The following is a 9,825-nucleotide window of genomic DNA, read 5'->3' on the forward strand; positions in this document are numbered from 1 at the left end:
CCACCAAGAGAAATTGAAAGTAGATATCCTTGGGCATGGCAAACAGAGTCTTTCAAACATCTGGGCATCATCATGCCAAAAGATTTGGCAAAATTATCAGAATGCAATTATCAGCCTACACAGTAGATTAAAAAAATTAAGGAAGATATAACAAGATGGAACCCAATTCCTTTTTTCAGTCTCAGTTCATGGATTGAATCTATTAAAATGGATATACTGCCCAAACTATTACATCTCCTTCAGACCCTGCCAACAGAGATTAATCAAAATCAATGGAACAAAATGTTATCAAGATATATATGGCAAGGTAAAAGGCCTAGAGTTCATCTCAAAACTTTGCAATTAGCCAAGGAAAAGGGGGGATGGGGCCTACCTTCTCTTAGAGATTATTATTTTGCAGCACAGTTGAGAGCCATGATATGCCGGTGCAACCCATCATATGACGCCCAATGGAAAAACATTGAGGAGAGGATACTTCCCATCCCCATACAGGCAATTTTGGCTGATAACAACCTACAAAGGTACATAAATACTATTGATAACCCATGGGTGAAATGGACTCTTAAAATATGGAAAACTATTATAAAAGAATATAAACTAGAGGGAGATATTGCAATTCTTAAATGGTATCCATATGACTCAGATTTTACACCGAATAAACTGGATGCTAGATTTAAGGACTGGAGAGCTAAAGGAATAACTGTTCTTTGCAATATAATGAAAGAAGGAACACTGTTCAGTTTTGAAATGCTTAAAGAGAAACACTTATTAGAAAAAACAAGACTTTTATCGGTATTTACAGATGCGACAGCATGTTAATAGGACGGTTAAAAATGTAACCAAGGCAAGTACATGTTTGATAGAGCTATTTAGAAAAGCATACAATTCAGATAATGAGTACAGGTGTCCCCAACTTTTCGAACGTTTGCTTTACGAAACCTGTTACGAACGACCTACATTAGTTACCTGTTTTCGCTAACAGAAGGTGTTTTCACGGTTATGAAAAAAGGCAGCGCGCGCCCCGAGCAGCCAAGCTCCTCCCCCGGAACTGCATTCTAGCTGGCATTGCTTAAACATGTGCCTGTGCGCAGCCGTTAGCAAGATGAGTTCTAAGGTATCAGAAAAACCTAAAAGAGCTTGTAAGGGTGTTATACTTAGCATAAAACTAGACATAATTAAGCATTTCGATCGTGGTGAACGAAGCAAGGACAAAGTGAGTTTGGCCTGTGGAAGCTGATGAAGATGATGTTGAAGAGGTTTTGGCATCCCATGTCCAAGAACTGATAGATGAAGAGCTGATGCAATTGGAAGAGGAAAGGATAACAATCGAAACTGAATGCAGTAGCGAACGGACTGAAAGTAAAGTCGTCCAGGAACTGAACGTGAAGCAACTGCATGAGATTTTCGCTGCAATGATAAAGTACGACTTTAATTTTGAAAGGGTACGTTGGTTTAGGGCATATTTACAAGATGGTTTGAGTGCTTACAAAGAACTGTATGATAGAAAAATGCGCAAGGCTAAGCAGTCAAGCAAGCCTTCCACATCAGCCACAGCAGATGACGAACCCCGACCTTCGACATCGAGGCAGGCAGACATAGAAGAAGATGACCTGCCTGCCCTGATGGAAATAGACGACGATGCAATGACACCCCAGTGTCCCACCACCACAACCCCCGGGCCGTGGACCGATACATTGCCGCGGAGAATGCAGCGATAGCCAGGGCGGCACCTAATTAATTAGCTTGTTTACTTCAGCTTTTTTCTTAAAAATGTGCTGGGTGCGTCCCGGCCACAGTCGGACCGCTGCGTTCTCCGCGGATCGGTATCGGTCAGCGACCTGGAAGGTGAGGTCCACTGCACCACCCTAACCTCCGACGACTCAGCCTAACACACCATCATCAGTGTACTCGGCGCTGTCTTCCCAATTCCGGTGAGTGATACTACACTGTACATACATTATTTCTACTTTATATAGGCTGTGTATTTATCATATCATTCCTGCTTTTACCATATGTTACTGTTATTTTAGGTTTTATGTGTTATTTGGCATGATTTGGTAGGTTATTTTTGGGTCTGCGAACGCTCACAAATTTTCCCATATAAATAAATGGTAATTGTTTCTTCGCTTTACGACATTCCGGCTTACATAGGAACGCTGTACCTTCGGACGACGGGGGAAACCTGTAGTAGACTCATTTCAAGCGTGTATAAGGGTTTGTCAAATCTTAAAACAAATTTGACTTCATACATTAAAACAAAATGGGAGAAAGAAGGAGGGATAATGATATCTGAGGAAGAATGGACAATAATATGGAGATATCAATGAAAGTGTACCAGTTCACAGAAATAGAGGGAGTTCGGATGGAAAAACTTGATAAGGTATTTTATTACATTCTCTCAGAGATCTCATTGTAATAGTAACCTCCCCGTTTGCTGGAGAAATTGTGGAAATCAAAATGCAAACCATCATCGTATTTTCTGGGAATGCCCCATTATGGAAGACTATTGGAGTGGGATACACAATGCCCTACAAGACATCTTTAAATGTGAAATACCCCTAGAAAGCAAGACCGTATATTTTGGGTATGTACCTCAAGAATGTTTGAAAAGAAATAAATATTTAATGAATATACTGCTGGTGGCTGGTAAAAAGACTCTTACAAGGAAATGGTTATCACAGGAGAGCCCAACTTTAAACACATGGATGGAAATTACAATGGACATTTACAAAATGGAGAAGATAACAGCATCTGTTAATCATAAGTTGGAACAATTTGATTCATACTGGGAAAAGTGGTTTAACTACATAACACCCCACAGGCCTGATTTTATTCTCACAAATCAATGAATATATTTAAAAAAAAATCACCCCCTACTTGTACATAGTTTTCTCCTTTTGCTTTTTCTTTCTTTCCACTCTTTTCTATAAGTGTATACCTCAGATAAATATTATGTGGAGATTTGTGGCATATATGACTACAGTATATGAGATATATATACACACACACAATATCTGAAATACTATATATATATATATATATATATAAAATATTAGTCTGCATTGTGCATGTGATCGTTGGAGGTCATTGTTGCATAATCAATCCAGTTTCCTTCACTTCAGTTACCCACAATACTGAAAGAGTTTTGTGCTGAAGAACCTGCTCCAGGAAACAAACATTCACACGTCTAAGGAAAAAGCATCGAACTTTCTGCAAGGTTGTGTGCTAACTAACTAAAAGTTATCTGCACATTCTCCCTGAGACCATTATTTGCCTGAGGATTTTCCCACAACAGTAACTGTCCTTCCAAATTTATTTCTTTGAGCACTTCACCATGTTCTTCTGCAATATCCGTGGTCCCTTTCCATTTTCCTTCTCTCCTTCTTTGATCGTGCGGTCTCTCTAGAAAATGGCTACCCTGCTATATTCCCACAGTCTCGAAAAAAATATTAATGAAACAAATCCTATTGGCTAATCCAACTTAATCAACTGAAATTTTATTTTAACCAACCAAAAATGAAATACCCGATTGTGTAATGTAATTTAAAATTCTGTATTTTGCATTTTGAGAAAATCTGTAGAAAATAAAATATGCAACAGCATAAATATATTAATAAAATAATGCATGGTCTTAAAACAGGGTATTACATTTCTCCCCACCCCCCTAACCAAAATAGTCATGTCCTCCTGACTTTGCAAACCTTTGGAACTTTTCAAACTCATTATTAATAACACAACACCTATACTCAGTAACAATAACTGCTATGTTCACACTTATGTTCTGACAGTATTCAGATGTACAGTTTATAGCATTCAAATTAAGTAATTACAGGAACTCCAATCAATTTGTAAATGGATGTAATATATCTCACCATTGGGATTGACACAACACTGATTTCCAGATGCATCATATACCAGCCTTTCTGGAGTTTTCCTAACCCTCTGAGATCTTCTTATCATAGGTTCAATTTAGTCTTCACTTTAATAGTTAATTCTCAGTCACTACTTCATCAGTTTGAGTCTCTTCTCGTGACTTCTCATGTTTTCTTTGAGAAGTCTCTTTCTATCCATCATTCATTCCTTCCTGCAATTCAAGTCTCCCTGTCCTTTGACTAAACTCGGCTTCATCTTCAATTATATTGAAGTCCAGCTCCCTTTCACTATCTAACATCACTTTTGATTGTCCAGTGGTTGTGTTCCCCGCTATACTCAGGTCTAGACTGAAAGGTTCTGACATCTCTTCATCAACTCCCCTTGGGAAGTTTGTATTAGGTCAAGTCATACCACATTCCAATTTCCTTATTTTCTGAGTCTTCACAGTATTCAATGGATCATCGAGTCTTTCCACTGAAACGACACTATCTTCAGATTGTTTTTTCTCTTTTCTACTTCTCCATTGCAGAGTTCCTTTACTAAGTGTAGGTTCCATGACACATTCTGGGTCAATATGTACTCCCTGCCCTAGAGGTAAAAGTTGGTTCCGATAGAGAATTTTCACAGAACCATCTTCCGGTTTCAACCAAAAATCTGTCAAATTCGACTTTTGACTCTCCACAACATAAAGTGTAAAAATCCAGCAGTAGGCCAACTTATGCTTCCCTTGTAGTCCTAAATTTCTTACTAGAACTCTATCTCTAGGCATCAGTTGAGAAAATGAAACCATTTGATCATATCCCTTCTTCTTTTCTTGGTTTTGTTTTCTACCTGAAACCGTTGCTCGTTCATGAACTTTTTGCAGTTCTTTCTGCATATCAGACACATACCTCAAAGTTGTTTTCTGTGGCAGGTCCTCACTAGAGGTTCCAAAGTAAAGATCCACAGGTAATTTTGCTTCACCTCCAAACATTAAATAGTATGGCAAGTAGCCAGTGGTTTCATTCTGAGTACAGTTATAACTGTGTATCAAATGTCCAATATGCTGACTCCACTTGCTCTTTTTCCTGACGTCAGAGTTCGTAGCATGTCTAACAATGCCCATCTGAATCTCTCAGATTGCCTTGAGGATGATACAGTGTGGTCCTTGAAATCTCAACTCCAAGCATGCTCAGTAACTCATGTATGAGACGGCCTTCAAATCCCTTCCCTGATCACTGTGCATCCTTCTCGGGAGGTCATAATGAATAAAGTAATTCTCTCACAACACTTTTGCACTGTGGATGCTTTCTGATCCTTTGTGGGAAAGGCTTGTGCATAACTGGTATAGTGGTCAGTGATGACCAAGACATTTGCAGTGTTACTTGAATCGGGCTCTATGTAAAGAAAATCGATATACACTAGAGCAAATGGTCTCGTGCTTTGTAGGTGAAACAAGGGAGCAACTCTTTTAGATAGTGTCTTCCTCTGAAAACAATGAATGCACGACTTACAGTAATTTTCAACCAGGCTTCATTCGTGTCCAATAGAAATGGTCTCTGACTAATCTGTAAATCTTGTCAAATCCCAGATGACCTTCAGCTTTCAAGTGATCTAACACCTTCAGCAGTCTTGTCTCATGCTCCTCTAGTGTAGATCATCCAAGTACACAAGCAGTACTTCAAGCAGGTTCGTGTCTCCAACAGTCTGCTCTGTGACACGCTGGAAAATAGCCAGTGCTCATGATATGCCTTGGGGCATCCTTTCAAACTGGAAAAAATCCCAGAAGACATATGAATGCTGTCTTTTCTTTATCAGATTTACTCATTGGTATTTAGTAATACCCACTTCTTAGGTCCAACACATTGAACCATTTGCTTCCACTTAAGCAGGCCAGAGCATCCTCAGTCCATGGAACTATATGTTGGTTTGGGATTGCAGGTCTGTTCAGTGTCCTATAATCAACACGCATTCGTATTTTCCCATTGTTTTTTCTCACAATTATAGGCGACGCATAGGGACTTCTTGCCTCAGTGATAATTCCAGCTTCCTTAAGTTTCAGCAGGTGCTGCCTAACATCTTCAACCTCCCCAGGTGCTGACCAGCAAGACCTCTCTCGGAAAGGTATGTCCTCTGTTACTCTGACAGTGCTCCAGGGTGTCAAGCCGTTCCTTTACTGGGTCCCTCCATAGATTCCCATCTTTTTTGTGTTCGATTAACCGCTGGTTTACTTTCCAAAGAGTTTCCTGTCCAGTGGACACTACATTTACCTGCAACATTAGCTGACATCAACCGAGTCATCTCAGCTTGTGTGTTTTTCACATCATTTCTCAAAAACTCCACTTCTGTGGCATCAGGAGTCACTTTAGCAACAGAGGATACCACTGACGACATTACTTGGCTTTTGCAAACACTTCACTCCTCAATCATATTTCCCTCCTCTCTAACTTCTCTGAGTAACTCAGTAAAAGATGGTGGACCAGACATCCTGTGGGTTATTTGAATAAGTACAGCAACCATATCTTATGACAGTGTGCCCTTCACAACTTGCTCCACTCTCAAGTGATTAATCTCAGACAGTTGAATACCCCCTTTACGGCACGGACAATGCAGCAGTTTCTCCAACCTGCAAATGTAGACAGGGAGCTTCTCCCCTTCATCTTGGAATGTCTGCCTGAAGTTCACCATGAGATCAGCTGAACTTTCAGTAGTGCCAAAAGGATTTTCCAGAGCCTGTGCATAGTTAGCAATGTGGCAAAAGGATTTTCTGCCTTTAAGAACCTCATTATATCAGCGGCAGGACTTGTTAAGTCTGTTTCCTTATATTATCCGAGCACTGCCATTCATCTCATAAACGAGATGTTTGCTCAGCCCAAGCCTCATATTCTTCTTCTCCACTGGGTGTGGGCCTGACTCCAGAGAATATTCTCAGCTTACAATAACCTTGGATCTCAGCAGTGGTCAATTCTGAAACCAGCTCAGAGTTTAGATCAACAGCTGATGGACTTGGTAGATTTTTAACATCAGTCAGAGTTTTCTCTTCAGTTCTCAGAAAAGAGAACAACTTGAACTGAAAATCTTCACCCTCGGCAGCATCTGGAATTGTATTGTCTGCAACTCTAAACACATGAACTGGCCATGGCCCTGCTTCTCCCACTATTCTTATCACATCAGGCAGAGAGTTCAGTCACATTATTGGAGATCCAGACTAGCACAAAATATTTGCCAACTGATTTGTTCAAATGCAAATCAGCGTACCTTTGCCCAAAGCTTCCAGAAGACTCAAGGCTTTAAGTGTCAATACAAACATCAATAGAAACATTGCTCAGTACACAGGCAAAGCAAGGGGATAATTTCTTTTTAATGACACCAACCTTTACAACATCCAGATCACACTACTTTAATTATGACACACATTAAATTGCACAAAACACTAGCTTGAACACAAATCAACTGGCTATCCGATCATTACACAGTCATAGTGCAACATTCATGCATCATCTGATCACAAACAATGCCCCCAAAAATGCAACCCTCTCACCATAGACTCATAATGAGTTAGCCATTATTGTGAATTCAACCTATCAGCATAACTCCATAATACAGGGAGAATAATGATGATAAGGCCATTTCCAATAAACAAACACAGTCTAGGCTAAATATTATTTGGGTAAACACAATGCCCTTGAAGCAAAAGTAGGACTATTAGTTGTATGAATACAGACACATGCAAATTTGCTGTTTGCTAGGAAGCAATAATTTAACTCACACCAGTATAAACTTAAATTGAAGTTGCAATGACAAACTATTCTAAACTATAACAAACACAATAATACTATATAATACAAAATACAGTAAAGGGCCCCTCATGTAAGTCTGTCATACAGGCTTGTAACAAACTAGGCTCCTTAGCAAACTCTGACAAACAGCCACATGACTCAGTATTGCATGAGTTACAGTGAGAAGGCCACCTTCAGTAAGTAACACACGCCTAAGCTTGACATGATTTGGGCTCAGCCTAACAGGAAAACTGGAATGTTCCGCTGAGGGAACGAAATCTCAGGTGAATGCTGTATCAATACTGCCCCTTGCAAAGCTACCATTCGCCAGGAAATAACAGACCGTATACCAGCATAAAATTTACAGGTATTTTGACTTTAGCATACAGTTAATAGAAAAAGTAAAAGGGTTCATTACAGTTAAATCAGTGCACATATACGTTGGAGCTCATTTCGTTGGGTGCATTGCCTTAATTACTCATGGCGCTGAAACCATGACACCAGCCACAGTTCGATTTAACTCAAAAGTATTGGCACTTCCTCCTCGGAACCATTTGTCTGCACAAAGCACTTCTAGCAACAGGGTCTCCCCTTCGGATGGGATATTGCGAGCGTCTTCCCTTGTGCTCTTCCCCACAACTCCATCCTCTTCCAACATCGGTCAACCAAAGACCCAAAACCAGCCCAGTGTCCCTCAGAAATCTGATCAGACCCAGCTGTCTCAAATGCTCCACTGAACAGAATGTTACAGAACCCAACTGGCTGGTACAGCATTCCTAAACTGAGCAGATGGCTCCTTATCTTAGCAGAAATCAAAATACCCAACAGCATAACTGTATTAATAATATAATGCATGGTCTTAAACCAGAGTATTACGTATAAAAGAGACACAGATCTGGGAAGACTGCATATATGGGAACGTGGAGCAGAAGAACAAGATACGGGAGGAACTCAGCAGGTCAAACAACATGTGTGGCCCAGATGATGAGTCACGAACATTTCTCTTCACGGATGCTTGCTGACACAGCGAGTTCCTCCAGTGATTTGGTTTTTGTTGCAACACACATCAAAGTTGCTGGTGAATGCAGCAGGCCAGGCAGCATCTGTAGGAAGAGGTGCAGTCGACGTTTCAGGCCGAGACCCTTCGTCAGGACTAACTAACTGAAGGAAGCAGTTTTTTGTTTTTGTTGCTTGGTTTATATATATCCATGTTGCTCAAGTGGATTTGAACCTGCTATAAAATCCAGCACAGAAGCAGGCTCTCTAGCCCACTATGTGGTGCCGAACTAGCCTAACTAAACAATGGCATGAACATTAATTTTACTTTCAGTAATTTCCCCCCTTCCCTCTTCTATTCCCCACTCTGGCTGCTTACCTCTTCTCCTCACCTGCCTTTTACCTCCCCTGGTGACCCCCTTCCCTTCCCCCCCCCCCATAGTCCATCTTCAAAAAATTCCTTCTTCTCAGCTTTTCCCATCTATCCCCTCCAGCTTCTCACTCCATCCCCCTCCCCACCCACCTGGCTTCACCCATCACCTTCCAGCTTGTCCTACTTCCCCTCACTCATCTTTTTATCCTGGCATCGCTCCCCTTCCTTTCCAGTCCTGATGAAGGATCTTGGCCCAAAAAGTTGACTGTTCATTATTTCCATTGATGCTGCCTGACCTGCTGAGTTCCTCCAGCATTTTGTGTGTGTTACTCTGGATTTTCAGCATCTGCTGAATCTCTTGTGTTTAAACTACCCTTTCTATCTACTGTACACAATATCCAGAACCTTCCATCCTCTGTACCTTCAGACCCTCTTAAGTACTTCTATCGCAATTGCCTCGACTTCCAGAAATAGCAGTGCGTTCCTGGCACACTCCACCCTCTGTGTTTAAAAAAAAATGCCTCGTCATCTTTAAATTTACTCCCTCTTATCGTAAATGCAAGACCTCTGGTATTTGAGGATACATTCCAGGGGGAAACACATCTCTTGACTACTCTGTCTATACCTGTCACAAGCTGATAAACTTCTATCATATCTCCCTGGATTTTTCTGACCTTTTCTTAAAGCATGTCCCCTCTAATCCAGGCAGCATCCTGGTGAACCTCTTCTGCACTCTCTCCAAAACCTCCACGCCCTTCCTATAATGGGGCAACCAGAAAGGAATGCAATCCTCTCACCAAGAGACCAACCTTGACGCTCATCTGC

At 40.9% G+C, this 9,825-nt stretch overlaps 1 protein-coding gene across 2 annotated transcripts in view; it reads right to left on the minus strand.

Annotated features, from left to right (window-relative positions):
* Nucleotides 1-9,825, minus strand: part of LOC140212598 (N-acetyllactosaminide beta-1,6-N-acetylglucosaminyl-transferase-like) — a 70,239-nt gene that overhangs the window by 58,434 nt on the left and 1,980 nt on the right. The window lies entirely within an intron of this gene.

This window comes from Mobula birostris, chromosome 19 (genome assembly GCF_030028105.1).
Source record: "Mobula birostris isolate sMobBir1 chromosome 19, sMobBir1.hap1, whole genome shotgun sequence".
NCBI classification, from domain to species: domain Eukaryota; kingdom Metazoa; phylum Chordata; class Chondrichthyes; order Myliobatiformes; family Myliobatidae; genus Mobula; species Mobula birostris.